At 39.6% G+C, this 23,721-nt stretch overlaps 2 protein-coding genes across 4 annotated transcripts in view; one reads left to right on the forward strand and one right to left on the reverse strand.

Moving 5' to 3' along the window:
* LOC146866687 (uncharacterized) overlaps positions 1 to 23,721 on the reverse strand; it is a 406,500-nt gene that overhangs the window by 85,721 nt on the left and 297,058 nt on the right. The window contains exons 4-5 of one of the 3 annotated variants that reach the window (XR_014960461.1): positions 9,668 to 9,761; positions 9,475 to 9,566 (exon numbers count right to left, since the gene is read on the reverse strand). The exons of the other annotated variants lie outside the window; for them this stretch is intronic. The gene's annotated coding sequence lies outside the window, so the exon portion shown is untranslated. The remainder of the gene's footprint in view (positions 1 to 9,474; positions 9,567 to 9,667; positions 9,762 to 23,721) is intronic. 3 annotated transcript variants of the gene reach the window in all.
* LOC146866688 (uncharacterized) overlaps positions 1 to 23,721 on the forward strand; it is a 243,482-nt gene that overhangs the window by 57,976 nt on the left and 161,785 nt on the right. The gene's annotated exons all lie outside the window — the stretch shown is intronic.

Consider the following 23,721-nt stretch of genomic DNA (forward strand, 5'->3'; position numbering starts at 1 on the left):
GCACCACACCAACAACGTTTTTCTTCAGTGGTGAGGAAATGTTTTACTTTTTCCAAGGAGCAAACAAAGACCAATGCCACCTTCGTCACTCGCAAGATTTACCAAAGAGTTCTGTTACGAGGAGATCCTAACAAAAAATACTCGTGCAGCACAGCAAGTATGATGAAACACCTAAGGACCCTTCATCCAAACAATCTTTCACGAGAAGAGTGCAAACAGATGAGAAACACTCCTGTTCTGTATCTGTAAAAAAGAATTACAAATAAATGTATATTAATAACTTTCAAATTTATACTATTCCATTACTGTACAAACACATTTTATATAAAAACTGACTATGAAACTATGGCCCTGAACCACAAGTGTGACGATCATTAAAACACTACATGTGTAGTGCATACTACTTTGAAGCAGTTCATGCCCTAAAGCCTACCTCACTAAAAGACTACATGCTAACTGACTAAATGATTACAGTACTATAAGGAGACACACTGGGTGACTCACAGGGTGTTTGCTAGAAGAGTATGAATACTAACTAGGGAATAGAAGGTGTGAAACACAACTGTGTAGGGGATTAGAGGACTGCATCCATACTGCATAGGCATTTAAAGCAGTCCATGTGCTAAGGCCTGGCTCACTGCATGACTACTTGGGTACTGACTGAATGATTATCGTACAGCAAGGAGAGTGCCTAGGTGAATTTATAAGTGCTAGACTTTTCACAAAGGGAATAGATTAGTACTTGGTACTGAATGGGTCACTAGAGGAGTGCAAAGGCAGTGACAAGTGCTGGACTGTATGGATACTGACTAGGAAATTGAAAGTGTGAAAGACAAGTGTCTAGATGGTTAGAAGACTGCATGCATAGTGCATAGGGGTTTGAAGCAGTCCATGTGCTAAGGTCTGGCTCAGTGTATGAATACTTAGGCACTGACTGAATGATTAGAGTACTGCAAAGATAGTATCTTGGTGAAATTATAAGTGTTTGGGTTTTAGCACAGTGAATGTATTAGTACATGGTGCTGAATGGGTCACTAGAGGACTGCAAAGAGAGTGACAGGGTATTTCCTGGAAGTGTATGGATACTGACTAGGGAATTGAAGGTGTGAAAGACAATTGTGTAGGTGGTTAGAGGACTGCATACATAGAGGATAAGGGTTTGAAGCAGTCCATATACTAAGGCCTGGGTCACTGGATGAGTACTTGGGTACTGACTGAATGATTAGAGTACTGCAAGGAGAGTGCCTGGGTGAATTTATTAGGGTTTGGCGCTGTGAATGGATTAGTACATGATGCTGAATGGGTCACTAGAGGAGTGCAACGGCAGTGACAGGGTGTTTGCTGGAAGTGAACGGATACTGACTGGGGAATTGAAGGTGTGAAAGACAAGTGTGTAGGTGGTTAGAGGACTGCATGCATAGTGGATATGGGTTTGACGTAGTCCATGTGCTAAGACCTGGCTCAGTGCATGAATACTTAGGCAGTGACTGAATCATTAGAGTACTGGAAAGAGAGTGTCTAGGTGAATTTATAAGTGTTTGAGTTTTGGCACAGTCAATGGATTAGTACATGCTGTTGAAGGGGTCTCTAGAGGACTGCAAAGGAAGTGACAGGATGTTTCCTGGAAGTGTATGGATACTGACTAGGGAATTGAAGGTGTAAAAGACAAGTGTATAGTATGTCAGAACACATTTATTTGAAGCAATCTATTTGGTACTTAGAAACTGACTAAATAATCAGACTACTTCTAGGACAGTGCTTAGGTAAAACTTTTAAATTTTCAGTTCTGCCACAGTGAACAGAATAGTACATGGTACTGCACCTTAGTGTCAAACCCTGACTCATTTTATCAATGCATGAGCAAAGACTAGCTTCTAATGCTACTAAAACTTGACAACATGAGAGGTTTTAAATTAGTTATCTGTCAGCAAATACACGATGTTACCAAATGCTTCTCTCACAGTGGTTCTCAAATGCACACAGACTCACAGTGTGATTCTAGACAAGCACCAGTATCCCTAGGAGTTTACCAAAACTCATTCACTACACTGGAAATGATAAGGGAACTGCACACAATCAACATATTTCACGACTGCTCTTTAGTGTCAATGCCTGACTCATTTAATCAACACATAAGCAAAGACTGGCTTCTAATGCTCCTAAAACTTGACAACATGACAGGTTTTAAAACAGTTTTCTCTCAGCAAATACACGATGTGACCAAACGCTTCTCTCACAGTGGTTCCCAAATGCACACAGACTCACAGTGTGATTCTAGACAAGCACCAGTATTCTTAGGAGTTTACCAAAACTCATTCACGACACTGGAAGTGATAAGGGAACTGCACACAATCTACATATTTCACGACTGCACTTTAGTGTCAATGCCTGATTCATTTAATCAACACATAAGCAAAGACTGGCTTCTAATGCTACTAAAACTTGACAACATGACAAGTTTTAAAACAGTTTTCTGTCAGCAAATACACGATGTTACCAAACGCTTCTTTCACAGTGGTTCCCAAATGCACAAAGACTCACAGTGTGATTCTAGACAAGCACCAGTATCCCTAGGAGTTTACCAAAACTCATTCACTACACTGGAAGTGATAAGGGAACTGCACACAATCTACATATTTCACGACTGCAATTTACTGTCAATGCCTGACTCATATAATGAAAGCATAAGCCATAACTGTCTTCTAATGCTACTAAAACTTGACAACATGACAGGTTTTAAAACAGTTATCTGTCAGCAAATACACGATGTTACCAAATGCTTCTCTCACAATCCTTACCCAAATGCACACAGACTCACAGTGTGATTTTAGACAAGCAACACTATCCTAGGAGTTTACCAAAACTCATTCACTAGTCTGAAAGAGTTAATGGTACTGCACACAATCTACATATTTAAGTACAGCACATCAGTGTCAAAGCATGACTCATTTAATCAACATATAAGCAAAGACTGGATTCTAATGCTATTAAAACTTCACAACATGACAGATTTTAAAACAGTTATCTGTCAGCAAATACATGATGTTACCAAATGATTCTCTCACACTGATCCCAAATACACACTAATTCACAGTGTGATTCTAGACAAGCACCACTATCCCTATGAGCTTACCAAAACTCATTCACTACAGTGCAAGTGGTAAGGGAACTGCACACAATCTACATATTTCACGACTGCAATTTACTGTCAATGCCTCACTCATTTAATGAAAGCATAAGCCATAACTGTCTTCTAATGCTACTAAAACTTGACAACCTGACTGGTTTTAAAACAGTTATCTGTCAGCAAATACACGATATTACCAAATACTTCTCTCACAGTGGTTCCCAAATGCACACAGACTCACTGTGTGATTCTAGACAAACAACACTATCCCTTGCACTATATCAAAACACATCTAGAAGTAGTACTACATTTTAGTATAGAAACATAACATAACTCATTTCACAAATTCATAAACAATGACTGGTTTCTAATTCTACCAAAATATAAAAACTGCACAGTTATCTGTCTACAAACACATGAAAAACACAAATGCCTATCACAGAATGGTTTCTACATGCACACACATTGTAGAGAAAAAAGTACTCCCTACACTTTAGCAGGAAAAATACATTAGTCTGATTAAAATCAAAATATTCTACATACATCCCCTCACAATTAAATAACTCATCTTTCAAGTTCTTTTGTAGATTAAGGAGTATATCAATCACTCACCATATTTTCTTTTACAGAATCTCTGCACTGTGCACCTCTCAGCAAAAGCAAAGAATGGAAAAGTTTCCCTTTCATTTTCCACACATATACATGTAAACATCAAATCACAATCCTTCGCACATAAACTCAAAAGCAAACACACATTTCTATTGGTTAAACATTTCAACCCTTTCCAACTGCAATACATTTCAACCCTTCCCCCAATCTGCCTTCTGCCTGTTACCATAGAAACAGGTCATGGAACACTGCACTGAGCTCACAGGTCACAAGTTCAGCACACAATGTTCCTACACAAGACAGGAAGTGTGCTTGACTTTTCAACATATCAGCTTATCATATATAATGTTCCTTACAATCTGTTTTTGTTAACCAATAACAATCATACCTTTAAAAAACAAAAATATACACCCTACCTTTCAGTGTAGAAAGTTGTTATACAACCAATGATTTCTTGTCGTTTTTCAAAAAACGTTGCCGTGGATCCGCGCACCCACCGCGAGAGAATCCGTGCATCCAACGCGATAGGATGCGCGCACCGTGTGCGAATTTCGACCCTTTTTTTTTTCAAAAGGGGGCCATAGGGGGTCCTTCTGGGACCCCCTAAGCAGATCTAGAGGGTCAGAGTATTTCCACTCTGCCCCCTTTATATCTTTTACACACTTATTCCCCTTCCATCTTCAGCATCGCTTCTACCGAGGCAGAAAATGGCCGCCAACAGTTCCTCGTTTCGAATGTAGAGAGACGCTCGACAGCCAATTAGCATTCAGCATGCGATCGGGAGGGTGCACGCTCCGTTCAGGGAGGGTGCGTGCTCCGTTCGGGGATGGTGCGCTTACGGTGCGGGTACGGTCCGCGGATCCTCCGCGGCCATAGATATCACTAACTTTTTTACCCTAATTTTCTCAGGAACTACTGAACAGATTCACACCAAATATGCAAAAGGCACGAGTCCTAACTGAGGACTACCTCTTTGCCAAATTTGGTGTCATTCCGTTCAGCGGTTCGGGCTGTAGCTGCGACAACAGATCCTATGGGAAATTGCATGGGGAAAACGTGTTTTGGGACCCCCCTTTTTTCTCGGCCCCCGCTTCACGGATCACCGCAAAACTTTCAGGGTAGGAGCGGAGCGGAGCTGGCCAAAAGTTTGGAGAATTTCGCGAAGATTCGTCAATCGGCGCCAAAGATATTCCCAATAGAATGTTGCGGATTTCCTATGGAAAATAGGTCCTAACTATAACTATCTACTGGCGCCCGCCAGTAGATAATATATACATACATATATATACACATATATATATGAATACATATATATACATACATACATATATACACATATATACATACATACATATACATACATACATATACATACATACATATACATTATCTACTGGCGGTCGCCAGTAGATAGTTATAGTTAGGACCGTGTTTCCATAGGAAATCTGAAAATTCTATTTTGAATAACTTTGGCGCCGGTTGACGAATCCTCGCAAAATTTTCAAAACTAATGGGGCGCTTCGCTCAGCTCCTACCCTGAAAGTCTCGGGGTGATTCGTCAAGCGGGGGCCGAGAAAAAAGGGGGGTCCCAAAATGCATTTTCCCCATGCATTTTCCCATAGGACCTTTAGTCGAAGGTACAGCCCGAACGGCTGATCAGAATTACTTGGCAGAGAGGTAGTCCTCAGGTCAGGGAAGTGCCTTTTGCATATATGGAGTCAATCTGTTCAGTAGTTCCTGAGAAAATTGCATTTAAAAGCACATACATATCTATACCGCGCACCGTGCGTGCACGGTGCGCGCACCCTAACGTGCGCGAGCGTAATTCTGATTGATGGTTACATGTCAGTCAACGTTCGAATCGGTCGAAATCAGGAAGTGTCGGCCGCCATTTTGTTTGTTGTGGGTGCGAGAATGAAAAAGAGAGGTGGCGAACGTGAAAAGGGGGCAGGGTAGAGAGTTCCTGACCCCCTAGCCTTTGTCAGGGGGTCCCTAAAGGACCCCGAAGGGTGAAAAAAAAAAAATCTTTTTTTTTTTTAAATCGCACGGTGAAAAACCATTAAAAAAATTAAATTTTTTTTAAAAAAAATTAGCATTTAAAAAACCATACAAATTCACTTAAAAAACCATAGGTTTCACGCACGTTATAGTTAGGAATTAGCATTTAAAAAACCTTGCAAATTCACTTAAAAAACCATAGGTTTCACACATGTTATAGTTAGGTGGACATTTCACTCGTAAAAAACCAATGAAATTCCCCCGTTATAGTTAGGTCAGATAAGTATAACTCGCGCGACCGCCACTCTATCACAAGGATGATGTCATCAGTGATGTCATGAGTGATACCACTGACCATGTCATGAGTGATGAAATATGTGACGTCATGAGCACTGGATTGCGGGCGCGCGAGTTATAGTTATCTGACCTAACTATAACGGGGGAATTTCATTGGTTTTTTACGAGTGAAATGTCCACCTAACTATAACATGTGTGAAACCTATGTTTTTTAACTGAATATATATATATATACATACAGACACATACATACATATATATATATACAGATATATATATACATACATACATACATATACATACATACCTATACATACATATATATATATATACACACATATATACATACATATATATAAATACACATATATATATATATATATATATATATATATATATATATATATATATATATATATATATACACACACAGATTACCTACTGGCAGCCGTCAGTAGGTAGATATAGTTAGGACGTATTTTCCATAGGAAATCCACAACATTCTATTTGGAATTACGTTGGCGCCAATTGACGAATCCTCACAAAATTTTCCAAACTTTTGGCCAGCTCCGGTCCGCTCCTATCCTGAAAATTTCACGGTGATTCGTCAAGCGGAGGCCGAGAAAAAAGGGGGGTTCCAAAATGCATTTTCCCCATGCATTTTCCCATAGGACCTTTAGCCGCAGCTACAGCCCGAACTGCTGAACGGAATTACACCAAATTTGGCAAAGAGGTAGTCCTCAGTTCATACTCATGCCTTTTGCTTAAATGGTGTAAATCCATTCAGTAGTTCCTGAGAAAATTAGAGTTAAATGTAATATATATCTATGGCCGCGCACCCTCCCGAGCACGAGCTGTATGCTAATTGGCTGCCAACACTCTGAATCAGCAAGTGTTGGCAGCCATCTTGTGCCTCGGTAGAACCGAGGCACAAGAAACCCCCCAAAAAAGCCGCAAAACGTAACAAGGGGGCAGGGTAGAAACACCCTGACCCCCTAGGCTTGCTCAGGGGGTCCCACAAGGACTCCCAAGGCCAAAACATTTTTTTTTTTTTTTTAAACGGGAGGATGCGCGCTGGATGCGCGGATCCTCCTGATAGAAAAAAAAACTTCAGCGCAGGTTCCTGCGCTGAATATGCTAATTTGCCCGGGGGGGGGGCAAATCCCGGGGGCAGAATACAAAAAAAAGTGGGGGGTCCCAATCCCCCCCACACTGCCCTAGGGACCGCCACCCCCCCGGGGCTCAAACATTGTATATGCGGGGGGCTCACGGCCCCCCCACAGCCCCGGGGACCGCCACCCCCCGGGGCAACTTTTAAATGTGGGAGGGGGCCACGCGGCCCCCCTCCTGGAGCGTTGTATAGGCCCTGGGGACCGCCACCCCCCAGGGCCAGCTCCTGCAGTGCCCGGGGTGCCCACCCCGGGACACTGCTGTTTGCAATCGCAGGGCGGGAGCCTCGCGGCTCCCACCCTGCCATTACAAACTGCTTTGCTTCATTGAAGCGAGAGCAGGGAAACCTGCTCTCGCTTAAATGAAGCAAAGCTGATTGCTTTTCCACATGGGGAGCAGCATGTTAGCTGCTCCCCATGTGGAAAAGCAATGCCGGCTCCCGCAGGACGCGGGGAGCCTGCTGGGACCATGGGGGGATTGGGGACCCCACACAGCCCCCAACGAGAGGCCAGGCCCCGGGGGATGGGGTCCCCGGGGCCATAAGTGGCCTGGGAGGGGGGCCACGTGGCCCCTCTCCACCATTAAATTTTGTTTTTTTTAAATGGCCGGCCCCGGGGTTGGGGTTCCCGGGGCCTTAAAGTGGCCAGAGGAGGGGGGCTACGCAGCCCCCCTCCATAAAAAAAACATTTTTTGAACAAAAGGGCCATGCCCCGTGGGATGGGGTCCCCGGGGCAAATTATGGCCTGAGTACGAAAAAGTAACGATAACACTACTTACCTGCTAAGTGAATTTTCTGCCATAGGATAACATTGTCGATTCTATGTGAAAATTTTTCGAAGTGTCAACTTTTAAAATACAATAATAATCCTTAGAAATCACTACTGTAACCAAAACGCTTTAACTCAACTGTTTACAGGAGATGTCCAAGGACTGAATCTAGGATCCAGTCCTGTGGATAGAAAAGTAATCCATAAAGTAACTAATTGCATTTGACTAGAAATTCACATTGAGCTCAATGTTGCTTTGTGTTTGAAATTGTGTTGCCCATTGCAACAACTGTAACTACTGTACTTAAAAGTCTATTGCCTATTTGCAAAGTATTTAAACTAAAGTAATTCATTCTGAGAAAGTATATTTTGTATTGTAATATATAACGTAATTAAAAAACTAAAATATCTATAAATAAACAGTTTAAAAAATGTAGTAAATCAGTATAAAAAAAATCAGTATAACAATTAATACATTAAAAATTGTCATTTATAAAACCTTTGAAATTCACTGAAAAAACCATAGGTTTCAGGCCTGATATAGTTAGGAATTAGCATTTCAAAAACCTTTCAAATTCACTGAAAAAACCATAGGTTTCAGGCCTGATATAGTTAGGAATTAGCATTTAAAAAACCTTAGAAACTCACTGAAAAAACAATAGGTTTTAGGGGTGTTATAGTTAGCTGGACATTTCACTCGAACAAAACCATTGAAATTCCTCCGATATAGTTTTTTTTTTTTTAAATTCTTTTTATTGGCATTTTCAATAACAAACTTAAAACAATGCTTCACACTGCTGCGTACAGATTCCTCCGATATAGTTAGTTGTACTAACTACATCTCGCGCCTGAAACCTATGGTTTTTTCAGTGAATTTCAAAGGTTTTTTAAATGCTAATTACTAACTATATGAGGCCTGAAACCTATGGTTTTTTCAGTGAATTTCAAAGGTTTTTTAAATGCTAATTCCTAACTATATCAGGCCTGAAACCTATGGTTTTTTCAGTGAATATATATACACACACACACACACACACATATATATATATATATATATATATATATATATATATATATATATATATATATATATATATATATATATCCAACACAAACAAATCTGAGAACTGTATATATTCACAATCTCAATAATACAAGGAGATTCATCGTCTTATTCATTCATCTTTTGATGTTTTATTCTTGTTTCTTTTGAGGTCAAGTTTACAAAGAAATATCACAGTAATGCCAACACGTGTTTCGCGCCCACTGCGCTTCTTCAGGGCTGTCATATAAACAAAAATAGATATGCTTAAAATCATACAAAAGGGTCAAACAATTCTTGTAATTTCACATATACATGTTACTATTATATTCCTTTAGTTCTAAACAAATTATTCCAAAACAAATGGTTTTTTGTAACATGAAGATAAATGGGGTTGCATATTTGTTGTTACATAATTCTAATATAAATTTACAATTTTTACTTAGGACTGGAGCATAGTTTACCTCAAAATCACTTGTCAATCCCATTTCCAGATATATTTCTCAAAGGAAATCCTCCGTGAAGATGTTGGTTCCCCTTATTTGAAAAAGAGTTCCTATAATGACAAATACTTATTTTAAGTTTGTTTGACTCTATATTTATCCAAAGTTATTCTCTAGTGATATTTTCACCATTGGAATTTTATTAAAGTCTCACCTTAGTATTTATGTATAATCCAAAGATTAGGCTTGTCATCAAAGTAATGATTTATTTCTGATTTTGTATTTCGTCTAGCGTTCCTTGATAAGATCTGAAAATAATTCAAGATCCAATATTTACACAGTATTCACAGATCAAGTGAAAACATTATTGTGATTAGTTAATCAATATTTAAATTTTTTAAGGTCGTGATTATCATAAGCATATTACTGCTAGATACTGCCTTCAAGTTAAATTGATGTTGGTCATAAGGATCCGATTACTGATCATTTCCCAGAGCTAAATATTAAAAACCACATCTACTATACTTCCCTGTTTTCGTCGTGGAGATAACCTCTGAGTATGAATTCTAAAATACAACTAGTATTCTCAGAACTATTAAGCTATTGAACAGAGATTCTAACAGAACCAAAATCTAAGTATTGTGGCCTACTTCTTACCGCTAGATTGTCAGCGTCCTGGAATCGGTATCTCCGTCAAGTTTCGCGGGTAACGCAATGTTGTTTATTTCCGCTTTATACTCCTCCCCTAATTGACGTATTCAAATTAAAGGCGGAAAAACAGGAGCATTGTCTAAAAATCGATGCAATTTATCGTAAATTGAAAAGTCTATTTCTAAATTTATGTGTTAATTTCTTACATTAAAAAAACCAAATATGAGATTCAAGTTGTTCTAAATTATCCTTGGTGAAGGTTGAACGGTTACAAAGAAAAAAATATATATATAAAGAATATTTCCATATTTAGTTTTTGTCTCCATACTAGAACCGAACCCCCAACAAACTCCTTGGTAATATTCAGTTTTAGTGCGGTGAGCCATCGCATTTAACGAGCAAGTTTGTTTCAGCAAATATTTCTAATCCAATAAAATACTAATTGGTTGACTACCAGCAGTTTTTTTTACTTCAAACACAACAAATAAAGTTATTACCAGAATTACGTCATTCAAAGAAAAAACCATAAAGAAAATACTATATAAATGATTACAAAATATATTGAAATATTTAGTTTTGGCTTTTTGATCTCCATGATCGGAACCGAACCCCCAACATTACTTCCTCGGTACGTGACCGTTTTAATGCGGTGAGCTATCTAGTTTGACAAGTGAAACACATTCTCCTTAATAGTAAAATACAAAGCGCTGCCCCTAATAACAAATAAGTCTATTACATCAACACATTTTTCTATTACATTAAATTGCACATTGCACATTACTCTTTTATTAGCTTGATAGCAGCTGTTCTTATACTAAAGAATAATCTCCAAATTATCACTCAGTCAGGAAAATGTACCTTCAGAGTTATCATTATGTTATGATTATTTATTTAATACAGTGATTTATTAGACTTTATTAGATTAGAACTTCAGTTGTAATTAGAACGCTGTGCCTCCTTGTGTTCATCACTGTTCTAATTCTACAGGAGGTCGTGATCTATACAGGGTTTAGGATATTCCATGAAAAAATTATATAGTAAAAAAAGATGGAAATTTGTTGCATGTTCAATCTATCTAGAGACACCTAAAGTCATACTTAACCTAACAGAGTATATATTTCGCGATCCACATTTAACCCAAATTGTACAGCCTGTAGTTTATTGATCCAATAGGTTTCCCTAGATCTTAGTTTTGATTCTAGGTCTCCACCTCTTCTATCTGTGGTAACTTGTTCTATGCCCATAAATTGAATATCTCTTAATTCATTCCGTTTATGTTTTTCTTTGAAATGAACAGCCATTGGATATTTCGGATCATTGTTTTTAATTGCTCTAAGATGTTCCATCCACCTAGTTTTTAACTTTCTCATACATGAGCCCACATATATCTTATTACATATACATGTCATTAAGTATATACAGTCACTTGTGTTACAATTTATGAAGGACTTAATTTTATATGTATTCCTGTTGGTATGGTCATTAAATATTTGAGTTTTATCAATGACGTATTTACAACAAATACATTGGTTGCATCTATATGATCCTGGTGGTAATATATCTCTGATCCTTATATGTTGTTCATTATCTTTTTTCTGTACAATGAATGTACGAGTATCACTAGGACTTAAAATATTCCTAAGTGTTGGTGCTTTTTTGTAAACCATTTTAGGTTTATTGCCTAAAAGTTCTAAAATTTCTTTATCTAAGGTTAATATGTCCCAATGTTTACAAAGAGAACTAAACACCCTGTTGTTTCCTTCACTGTATGTGGTGATGTATCTAATCACTTCTTTTTTGTCCCCTTTAGGTCTGGGTCTGTCATTCAGTAATACTTCAAACAACAAGGTAACAGTTCCTATAGCGGGCAGTCCCAGTAAGGTGTACTGCCTGAAGGGTGGAGAAAAAGTGGTCGAGGAGGTTCGTGGTGATGTCTGAGATGTAGGCCAGATACTCCTGGGTGGTGTTCCAAGTGCCCTCACACACCCTTGCGGGTGCAAAGCATCATCATCGGGCGTTGCTCCTCGTGGGGGTGGCGCTGCAGTCCCTCACGGGCCCATCAAGAGGGCTCTCTGTCGGAGATCTTTTTGTTGGAGTAGCCGTAGTTGTGCGTGCGGGTGTGTGGGGATAGTGGGTGATGTGGTGAGACTAAAAAGACCCGCAGGTACCCCAAACGGTTTATTAGTGAGTCCGTAGGGTCTGGTTAAAATCTAACGGGGAGTGGTGCCTGAATAGCACTCTAAAAAGTAGGGGAAAGGTAGATTGTTCTGCTACTCTCAACCCGTGTGTGACAAAATTAGAGTAAGAGTGAGAACGTGCAGTGGGTGGTCAACATGTTTCGCGCTGCCCGCGGTCCCTAACGGATCTGTAGCGCTTCGTCAGGACCAAAAGTAAAAAGAATTACAAAAACTGAGATATAGGAGCAAGTGTATCCTATATTCCCATCTTAGAGGGAACACGTATTGTTCGTTTCCCAAAGAGCGAACCCAATATTAAGTGGGTCCAAGCTGTACCGGCGATCCTGGAGGCACGTAGGTTTTCGGAATAGATGACCCGGGGCTTAACTGGCGCCCCCGCCCCAGCTGATCTCTATCCGGCTACGGATCCGTTAGGGATGCAGCCATAACAAGGTACTCTACCAATTAAAGGCTTTAGAAGCATTTTTGACAAACAGTGACATTTGGGAAGTTTTGCCAAGTTCAAAGATTGGAGATTAATTAGGAGGCATTGTGGGCTGTGTAGTCCGTTAAGAAAACAAGGAAATACAAGAAGTACTTAAGTTACGGTGAACTCTGAAATATTTGAAAAGAAACTTTCTTGTATTGTGGTGAAAGAATAAGAGAAGTACTCGACATCGTAACCACAGATAATGTATCGAAAATTGATAAACTGGACTGCCTCTTTAAATGAATGGACATTGGTCCTTTTTCAATGTTTAAGCTACGTTTAAAATAAGCTGACGATCCCACCCTTTCAACTATGCATATGATTAAGAGGTATTTCACCTCGAAACGCGTCATGCTGTTCTGCCTGGAATATGCTGTTCTGCCTGGAATAAAAGATCTTAAAAGCACGCTGGTGTGGCCGGTTTCACGCTGCTGATGTTTAGCGTGTGTTTTGTTGGGATTTATGAGGTGTCTGACACACCTGGGACCGGCCCGACTCAAAAGGCTGTGGAGCTCTGTTTGTCAGATTGTGTTTTGATTTATAAAAGGAGCGCCCGCCGGCTGAAACACTTGTCACGGACGAAAGTTGAATGGAAGGGCCCCTGTGAGAGGCCCACCTCACCGAGGATGTGAACACTTGAATCAGCCAGAGTCTGCGAAAGGTATTTCCCTGAAGCACGTCGTGCAGATGAACTTTACTCCATGAAGGCAAGGAAGAACGGGTTGAAACTAAGGTGGTTGTGGAATTTGTACAGTGTCACTGCGGTCATCGGATGCAGCCATAACAAGGTACTCTACCAATTAAAGGCTTTAGAAGCATTTTTGACAAACAGTGACATTTGGGAAGTTTTGCCAAGTTCAAAGATTGGAGATTAATTAGGAGGCATTGTGGGCTGTGTAGTCCGTTAAGAAAACAAGGAAATAGAAGAAGTACTTAAGTTACGGTGAACGCTGAAATATTTGAAAAGAAACTTTCTTGTATTGTGGTGAAAGAATAAGAGAAGTACTCGACATCGTAACCACAGATAATGTATCGAAAATTGATAAACTGGACTGCCTCTTTAAATGAATGGACATTGGTCCTTTTTCAATGTTTAAGCTACGTTTAAAATAAGCTGACGATCCCACCCTTTCAACTATGCATATGATTAGGAGGTATTTCACCTCGAAACGCGTCATGCTGTTCTGCCTGGAATATGCTGTTCTGCCTGGAATAAAAGATCTTAAAAGCACGCTGGTGTGGCCGGTTTCACGCTCGCTGCTGATGTTTAGCGTGTGTTTTGTTGGGATTTATGAGGTGTCTGAAACACCTGGGACCGGCCCCGAATCAAAAGGCTGTGGAGCTCTGTTTGTCAGATTTTGTTTTGATTTATAAAAGGAGCGCCCGCCGGCTGAAACACTTGTCACGGACGAAAGTTGAATGGAAGGGCCCCTGTGAGAGGCCCACCTCACCGAGGATGTGAACACTTGAATCAGCCAGAGTCTGCGAAAGGGATTTCCCTGAAGCACGTCGTGCAGATGAACTTTACTCCATGAAGGCAAGGAAGAACGGGTTGAAACTAAGGTGGTGGTGGAATTTGTACAGTGTCACTGCGGTCATCGGATGCAGCCATAACAAGGTACTCTACCAATTAAAGGCTTTAGAAGCATTTTTGACAAACAGTGACATTTGGGAAGTTTTGCCAAGTTCAAAGATTGGAGATTAATTAGGAGGCATTGTGGGCTGTGTAGTCCGTTAAGAAAACAAGGAAATACAAGAAGTACTTAAGTTACGGTGAACTCTGAAATATTTGAAAATAAACTTTCCTGTATTGTGGTGAAAGAATAAGAGAAGTACTCGACATCGTAACCACAGATAATGTATCGAAAATTGATAAACTGGACTGCCTCTTTAAATGAATGGACATTGGTCCTTTTTCAATGTTTAAGCTACGTTTAAAATAAGCTGACGATCCCACCCTTTCAACTATGCATATGATTAAGAGGTATTTCACCTCGAAACGCGTCATGCTGTTCTGCCTGGAATATGCTGTTCTACCTGGAATAAAAGATCTTAAAAGCACGCTGGTGTGGCCGGTTTCACGCTGCTGATGTTTAGCGTGTGTTTTGTTGGGATTTATGAGGTGTCTGACACACCTGGGACCGGCCCCGACTCAAAAGGCTGTGGAGCTCTGTTTGTCAGATTGTGTTTTGATTTATAAAAGGAGCGCCCGCCGGCTGAAACACTTGTCACGGACGAAAGTTGAATGGAAGGGCCCCAGTGAGAGGCCCACCTCACCGAGGATGTGAACACTTGAATCAGCCAGAGTCTGCGAAAGGGATTTCCCTGAAGCACGTCGTGCAGATGAACTTTACTCCATGAAGGCAAGGAAGAACGGGTTGAAACTAAGGTGGTTGTGGAATTTGTACAGTGTCACTGCGGTCATCGGATGCAGCCATAACAAGGTACTCTACCAATTAAAGGCTTTAGAAGCATTTTTGACAAACAGTGACATTTGGGAAGTTTTGCCAAGTTCAAAGATTGGAGATTAATTAGGAGGCATTGTGGGCTGTGTAGTCCGTTAAGAAAACAAGGAAATACAAGAAGTACTTAAGTTACGGTGAACTCTGAAATATTTGAAAAGAAACTTTCTTGTATTGTGGTGAAAGAATAAGAGAAGTACTCGACATCGTAACCACAGATAATGTATCGAAAATTGATAAACTGGACTGCCTCTTTAAATGAATGGACATTGGTCCTTTTTCAATGTTTAAGCTACGTTTAAAATAAGCTGACGATCCCACCCTTTCAACTATGCATATGATTAAGAGGTATTTCACCTCGAAACGCGTCATGCTGTTCTGCCTGGAATATGCTGTTCTGCCTGGAATAAAAGATCTTAAAAGCACGCTGGTGTGGCCGGTTTCACGCTCGCTGCTGATGTTTAGCGTGTGTTTTGTTGGGATTTATGAGGTGTCTGAAACACCTGGGACCGGCCCCGACTCAAAAGGCTGTGGAGCTCTGTTTGTCAGATTGTGTTTTGATTTATAAAAGGAGCGCCCGCCGGCTGAAACACTTGTCACGGACGAAAGTTGAATGGAAGGGCCCCTGTGAGAGGCCCACCTCACCGAGGATGTGAACACTTGAATCAGCCAGAGTCTGCGAAAGGGATTTCCCTGAAGCACGTCGTGCAGATGAACTTTACTCCATGAAGGCAAGGAAGAACGGGTTGAAACTAAGGTGGTTGTGGAATTTGTACAGTGTCACTGCGGTCATCGGATGCAGCCATAACAAGGTACTCTACCAATTAAAGGCTTTAGAAGCATTTTTGACAAACAGTGACATTTGGGAAGTTTTGCCAAGTTCAAAGATTGGAGATTAATTAGGAGGCATTGTGGGCTGTGTAGTCCGTTAAGAAAACAAGGAAATACAAGAAGTACTTAAGTTACGGTGAACTCTGAAATATTTTAAAAGAAACTTTCCTGTATTGTGGTGAAAGAATAAGAGAAGTACTCGACATCGTAACCACAGATAATGTATCGAAAATTGATAAACTGGACTGCCTCTTTAAATGAATGGACATTGGTCCTTTTTCAATGTTTAAGCTACGTTTAAAATAAGCTGACGATCCCACCCTTTCAACTATGCATATGATTAAGAGGTATTTCACCTCGAAACGCGTCATGCTGTTCTGCCTGGAATATGCTGTTCTACCTGGAATAAAAGATCTTAAAAGCACGCTGGTGTGGCCGGTTTCACGCTGCTGATGTTTAGCGTGTGTTTTGTTGGGATTTATGAGGTGTCTGACACACCTGGGACCGGCCCCGACTCAAAAGGCTGTGGAGCTCTGTTTGTCAGATTGTGTTTTGATTTATAAAAGGAGCGCCCGCCGGCTGAAACACTTGTCACGGACGAAAGTTGAATGGAAGGGCCCCAGTGAGAGGCCCACCTCACCGAGGATGTGAACACTTGAATCAGCCAGAGTCTGCGAAAGGGATTTCCCTGAAGCACGTCGTGCAGATAAACTTTACTCCATGAAGGCAAGGAAGAACGGGTTGAAACTAAGGTGGTTGTGGAATTTGTACAGTGTCACTGCGGTCATCGGATGCAGCCATAACAAGGTACTCTACCAATTAAAGGCTTTAGAAGCATTTTTGACAAACAGTGACATTTGGGAAGTTTTGCCAAGTTCAAAGATTGGAGATTAATTAGGAGGCATTGTGGGCTGTGTAGTCCGTTAAGAAAACAAGGAAATACAAGAAGTACTTAAGTTACGGTGAACTCTGAAATATTTGAAAAGAAACTTTCTTGTATTGTGGTGAAAGAATAAGAGAAGTACTCGACATCGTAACCACAGATAATGTATCGAAAATTGATAAACTGGACTGCCTCTTTAAATGAATGGACATTGGTCCTTTTTCAATGTTTAAGCTACGTTTAAAATAAGCTGACGATCCCACCCTTTCAACTATGCATATGATTAAGAGGTATTTCACCTCGAAACGCGTCATGCTGTTCTGCCTGGAATATGCTGTTCTGCCTGGAATAAAAGATCTTAAGCACGCTGGTGTGGCCGGTTTCACGCTGCTGATGTTTAGCGTGTGTTTTGTTGGGATTTATGAGGTGTCTGACACACCTGGGACCGGCCCCGACTCAAAAGGCTGTGGAGCTCTGTTTGTCAGATTGTGTTTTGATATATATATATATATATATATATATATATATATATATATATATATATATATATATATATATATATATATATATATATATATATATATATATATATATATATATATATATATATATATTGAACAATCCAATTCAAGCGGTACTGAAGAGGCGCTGACACCGTGGGAAATCCATCAAAAAAAGTATTTATTTATTCACACCAAAGCCAAACGCGTTTCGACGGACTTGCCGCCTTGGTCACTGAACACAGGTAAGACATATTTGCAGTGCTTAAATACACCTTTGGCTTGTTAACCTATGGCGGTTATTCATAAACATAGAAAGAGTCACTTATTCTGTAACGAGTATTTACAAAGTGATACTGATTGCGTAAACGTTTAACCTTCCATTGTCAAACATAAACCATAAACATTTTAAACATGTGCTTAAATGTAGTTAAATTAACTCGCTGTCCAAACGATTAAACCCAAGTGGGTAGTGGCTACCTGTGACTCCGAAATGAAGCTTCATACCGCATAAAGGAAAAACAAGCTAGTATTCATTTTGGCTGTACCAAAGGTTTAAACCTGTGTTTTGGAAGAGTGAGCAAAAAACACAAAAAGAAGTCTTTCAAAATAAATGAATAAACACACAGTATAGTATTGCTTCAATGCTATATATACTATGTTGCATATTGTTAAGCTCTATTCTTGCAGATGTACACTTAGGGCCTCATCCGCATTAAGTCCATTCGGAATCTTGCTATTGAGTAGCAAAATGTATCTAGATTCGAGTTTGCGCAGAGATAGTAATCTGTTCCCTCCTCGAATATTTTTGGGGACACTGTCTATCACAAAATATGTGAGATCCTCACTTCTACCCCTGTGTATGGTGTTTATGTGACGTGCCACAGGGTAGGATGGATCATCACTATTTATTGCACGTAGATGTTGCAGAATTCGTACGTGTACCTGATGGATGGTACTGCCCACGTACAATTTATCGCAGGTACACTTTCTAGATTCGAGTTTGCGCAGAGATAGTAATCTGTTCCCTCCTCGAATATTTTTGGGGACACTGTCTATCACAAAATATGTGAGATCCTCACTTCTACCCCTGTGTATGGTGTTTATGTGACGTGCAACTGTTACAAAAGTTTTTCCTGATCCACATACATATCCACTCATTCACCAACAGTCCTATACAGTCACTCATACATGTACTCACTCATCATATGTACTCATACACCTATACATCCTGTTACACAATGCCACTCATCCATAGAGTTACTCGCACACATAGTCACTCATGCTAATAAAGAATCAAACATCTGTTTACTTGCATATACAGTTATACACACACCACCACACTTACTTCTACGGAAACTTACACATACTTAGTCTTTTAAACAATCACTTATAGAAACACATACTTATTCATAGAGGGACTCTTTCAATCTCTCCCTCTCACATATACTCACTTATATACACCAATAGTCACATATACTAGTTTAAAACATATGTAGTTACTCATAAAGACACTATTGAGACAGTCATTCACTCACTAACACACCCATACACTCACTCATCCACCCATAAAGTCCTGCACACATGCTGTCTTCAACACATACAAAGAGTGAGTCACTCATTCATGCACCTATGCACTACGTAATACCCCCACTGAACCATGCAGACACTCAGACTGATACTCATAAAACCAACTAATAACCTATATAGACACCCATGTAGCTACTCTCCAACCCATGCAGCCACTTATACACAAAGTGAGAGACTGATACAGATATTTACATATTAAAACATTACTCACTAAGCCATGTATTCACTATGATACACTTAATCAGTCAGTTACACAATCAATTTTTCAAAAACAAATCATCCATTTAGACACTTATATACCCATTTATTCTTCCATCGACCTTGAGATATACATATATAAAACATACTTAATTGTCAGAAAAACACACATTCACTGGATGATGTCATCAGTGATGTCATCAGTGATGTCATTTGAGATGTCATCAGTGATGTCATGAGTGATGTCACTGACCATGTCATGAGTGATGTAATATGTGACGTCATCAGCAGTGCATTGCGGGCGCGCGAGTTATAGTTAGCTGAACTAACTATAACGGGGGAATTTCATTGGTTTTTTACGAGTGAAATGTCCAGCTAACTATAACATGTGTGAAACCTTTGGTTTTTTCATTGAATTTCTAAGGTTTTTTAAATGCTAATTCCTAACTATAACGTGTGTGAAACCCATGTTTTTTTCAGTGAATTTGCAAGGTTTTTTAAATGCTAATTCTTATATTTATTTATTTTTTTTTTTTGCAATGTTTTTTACATATTTTTATTTTAAATTTATATCCTCTTTAACGACTATGTTTAAATATTAAAAATTCTACAATTTATTTTTTATTTTTACCTTTTTTTTAAACTAAACAGGTAAGATTTAGTAGTATAACATAGTGAATCTTTTTTTCCCTTTTCTTTTTTTTTTTTTAGTATTTTTTTAACGTGCGCTTACCGTACGCGCACGTCTTGCTTTTATTACGTTAGATTTCTACGCTGTTTGCGTACAGTTACGCAATTTGCGTAGACATGCGGCACTCGCACGCGGCGCGTAACGCGTACGCTGCACGCGCATGTTACGCGGAAGTGAAGGGGCGTGCCTGTTTTGCGCATGCGCGCGTGCGCGTGTCTTTTTTACGCGCATGCGTACTTTTACCGTAAGCGCTCCGTAAGCGCACCGTAAGGGTCACGTACGCGCACGTTGGGTCATGTGATCAAGAAACAACACTTTTGATTGGTTTTTACTACTTTCAGTTCTAGAACTCTCCTACACCACACCCATTCCCCTCATTTCTGCTTGTGATCCCTTAGGAGAAGGAGCTGAGTTGTCTTTGTGATACGATGGCAGAACAGCAGACCTCTTCAGAGAGTGAAGCTAGCAGCACTACCTTGAGGCAGAGAAGGCGGAAACAAAAGAGCTCTTTCATATGGGAGTATTTTTCTTTTCCAGAGGGCAAGAAAAAGGTAAATGCACCTTTAGTGACTTGTAAGCTTTGTGACCGTGTACTTTCAAGAGGGAATCCTAACAAGAAGTATTCCTTCGGGAATCACACTATGTTGAGACACCTTCATGATGTACACGGTAGGACATATGCTCGACATACTGGAGGAAACCCTTCAGTAAGTCAACCAAGCACATCCACAGCAGCTCAGCCTGGTCCATCATCTGCAGGGCCGAGTCCATCTTCGGCAGGTCAGCTGAGCCCTTCATCTGTGGGGGGAGCATCTCCTTTTTCTGGTCCTCTGGAAACTAACCATCGGTTTGCGAGGGTTACAATGCGGTGCGCCACTTGTTATGGTCTAATTTGTCATAGGGAGACCAGTGTTGCCCTAGTTAACAATAAAATAGACCAGCACATTTGTCCTACCGACTAATATTCCCATTCTTTCTTTCCTCTGTCCCTGTACGAACACAACGGCTCTTTTAAGAGCCAACCTTACCTTTCAACTTTTTTTTATATATTTTTTTTTTTTTTTTTTTAAAAACACTAAAAATCAATTATCACATTACAAGGTCCTTGAGACATTACAATGAAAAACTGAAAATGTGATTGTGGAGAAGTGGAAAAAAGGGACCATGAAATTTCTGACTTACCATACCCACTCAAAAAATTATTTATTAATTAAAAATTAATTTAAATTGCTATAAAAATGGTTCAAGTTTTCGAAAATTTTCTTTCTCAATCTGAAAAAAACGAAAAAAGTATTAATATTTAATAAAACATTTTATAATACAGTACACATATTTACATATTTTCAAAAAACAATTTTTTGCCTTTTTTTTGCTGTTTTCAGAATATATTGCATTTCACTATAAATCGTGAAAGCAATTGCATTCATCACTTAACAGCGGGCAAAAAAAAAATGACAATCTCAAAGATTGTTTAAAAAAAGCCCAGGATCTCTTCTCAGTTAAACATAACATTTTCGAAATGCAAAATATTATTCATTAAAAATATCATCTAATAACAAAAACTATTTCTAAAAAATACCGTCTGACAATTTTTTTATAGAAGCATAATCTCAAAAAAAATATATCTCAAATAAATCCACAATACATCTAGTTTCCTTTCTTTTAGGCCAAATATTAATTTTTTAAATTATTTTTTGATTAAATTTCCAACGATAATCCAATAAAATTTCAAAATTTAAATTGTACAGATGTTACCGATTCTCTCTAAAATTTTGGTTTCTGAATGATTAATTAGGATTTAATTAAGTCCACAATACAATTGGATACCTTTCCTTTAGGCCAAATGGTAATTTTAAAAATCTTTTTTGATTAAATTTCCAACGGTAATCCAATAAAATACAAAAATTTAAATTGTACAGATGTTACCGATTCTCTGTAAAATGTTGTTTTCTGAAACATTAATTAAGAATTATATAAGTCCACAATACAATTGGTTACCTTTCCTTTAGGCCAAATGATAATTTTAAAAATCTTTAAATTTGAAAATTCCAATGGTAATCCAAAAAAATGGTAAAATTGTTTTGTACAGATCTTGCCAAGTCTCTCTAAAATTTAGGTTTCAGAAAGATTAGATAGGAATTTGCTAAATCAAAAGGCAAACGTTGCTTGAAAATCAATTTTGAATCATTACACAGTGTCCAGCCTTTTTCACATTTAAGATAAACTGTGTAATGTCCAGAAGTAACAGTAGGTCCTTCGTGGAAAATTATTGCAACTGTTACAAAAGTTTTTCCTGAAATTGATAATTGCTGTCCTGTAAACTTCTTTATTAAAGTATCCAATTTTGAACCATCAGCTCTACATCGTTGCATCATTAAAATTACATACTGTCCGTATTCCTTTAAAATTAACGTTGAAAACATGTCAGATTTACACTCACCGCATTGCATGCTATGATTAGCATCTTTAACTAATTTAGCAAAAGTGACTGTTTTACTCTCTGGCAATGTTAAATAAATAAACCTTTCAGAATCAACATTAGAGCCACATGTATTGAAACAGTTTTCACAACTATGTTCCCATTTATAAGACAGACCAAACAAATTTTCTTTTTTTTTTTTTTTTTTTTTTTTTGAAAACCTTTATTGACAGTTCTATCAAGAACAAGTATGGGCCTACAACCCCCCGGGGCCGGCCGCTAAGCAATCAGAGCAAAAACAGGCAAGTGTAAACACAGGCAGCACTTCGGGGAGCAGAATCGTAATGCTACTACTGTGAACAAAGTAGGTAGGGCACCAGGAGAAAAAGGTTTTCATTTTATAATGAAACAAGGCAGAAGGATCAGGTGCCAAACAATTTTCAAACAGCAATTACAGATATGCAGAGTAATAAACGTAAGCGATTTACAGCAATCCATTAGGTCAATGGCGCAAACACAAGAACATCAGGATGGGGAAAAATATCATAAGCAGTTGCGCCTGCAGTCCTACGCCAGAACTCCCGGAGAGCGCCCCGGAAATTGCGGTACACACGGAGCGGCAACGAGTCATAGCAAAGGAGGTGTATCACGCTGATCCCAGAAAAGAAAAACAAAAAAAATCAGAGGAGAAAAAGGAGGCCATGGAAAAAGAGATAAAAGACTAAAGAATCCCCTCCCCCAACCCCCCACCCTGCACCTCTGCAGATGAGTACGGCCCCCCCCCAGCAGTGTGCCTGTCGCCCTGGAACCAGACCCGAAATATAGGAGAATAGGGAAAAAGAAGTAGGAAAAGAACCCCACCAGACGGGGGGGGTAGAGAAAGTATTAATAAACTGGAGGAGGGCCTTCAAAACATACCCCCGGCTTCTCCCTCCCGCACGGTAAGTTTCCCCCAAAGTGAACAATAAACGGCACAAAATCTATCTTCTCAAAGAAAAATGGGGAGCATTATGCACCTATTATGCTGTTAGCTATGCCAGGAGAGCACGCAACCCCTGAGCCCGCCCGTCCACTAGATGACCACCCCTGAAGGATCAGCCTCATCCCTGACCACTCTTTGGGAGTCTGCCCATGCCTACCCCTCGACCCAGCACCATATCCGATGTTCCAAGGTAGAGGATTGTCCAAAAACGTCCGAGAAGCGACGCACACAGGTGGGGTGGAAGTCTCTGAGCATCAACACAGTCCGCAGCGTGGAGAAACAGGCTTCCCAGTGCTGCACAAGGATATGCACTGCACTCCAGGTCCAGGAAGGCAGAAGCAGCCAAAGCAGACAATAGTTGCTGGAGTTGTCTCTGGGTCGCAGGAGGGCACGT

The sequence above is a fragment of the Triturus cristatus genome, chromosome 1_2 (genome assembly GCF_964204655.1).
Source record: "Triturus cristatus chromosome 1_2, aTriCri1.1, whole genome shotgun sequence".
In the NCBI taxonomy this organism is placed as follows: domain Eukaryota; kingdom Metazoa; phylum Chordata; class Amphibia; order Caudata; family Salamandridae; genus Triturus; species Triturus cristatus.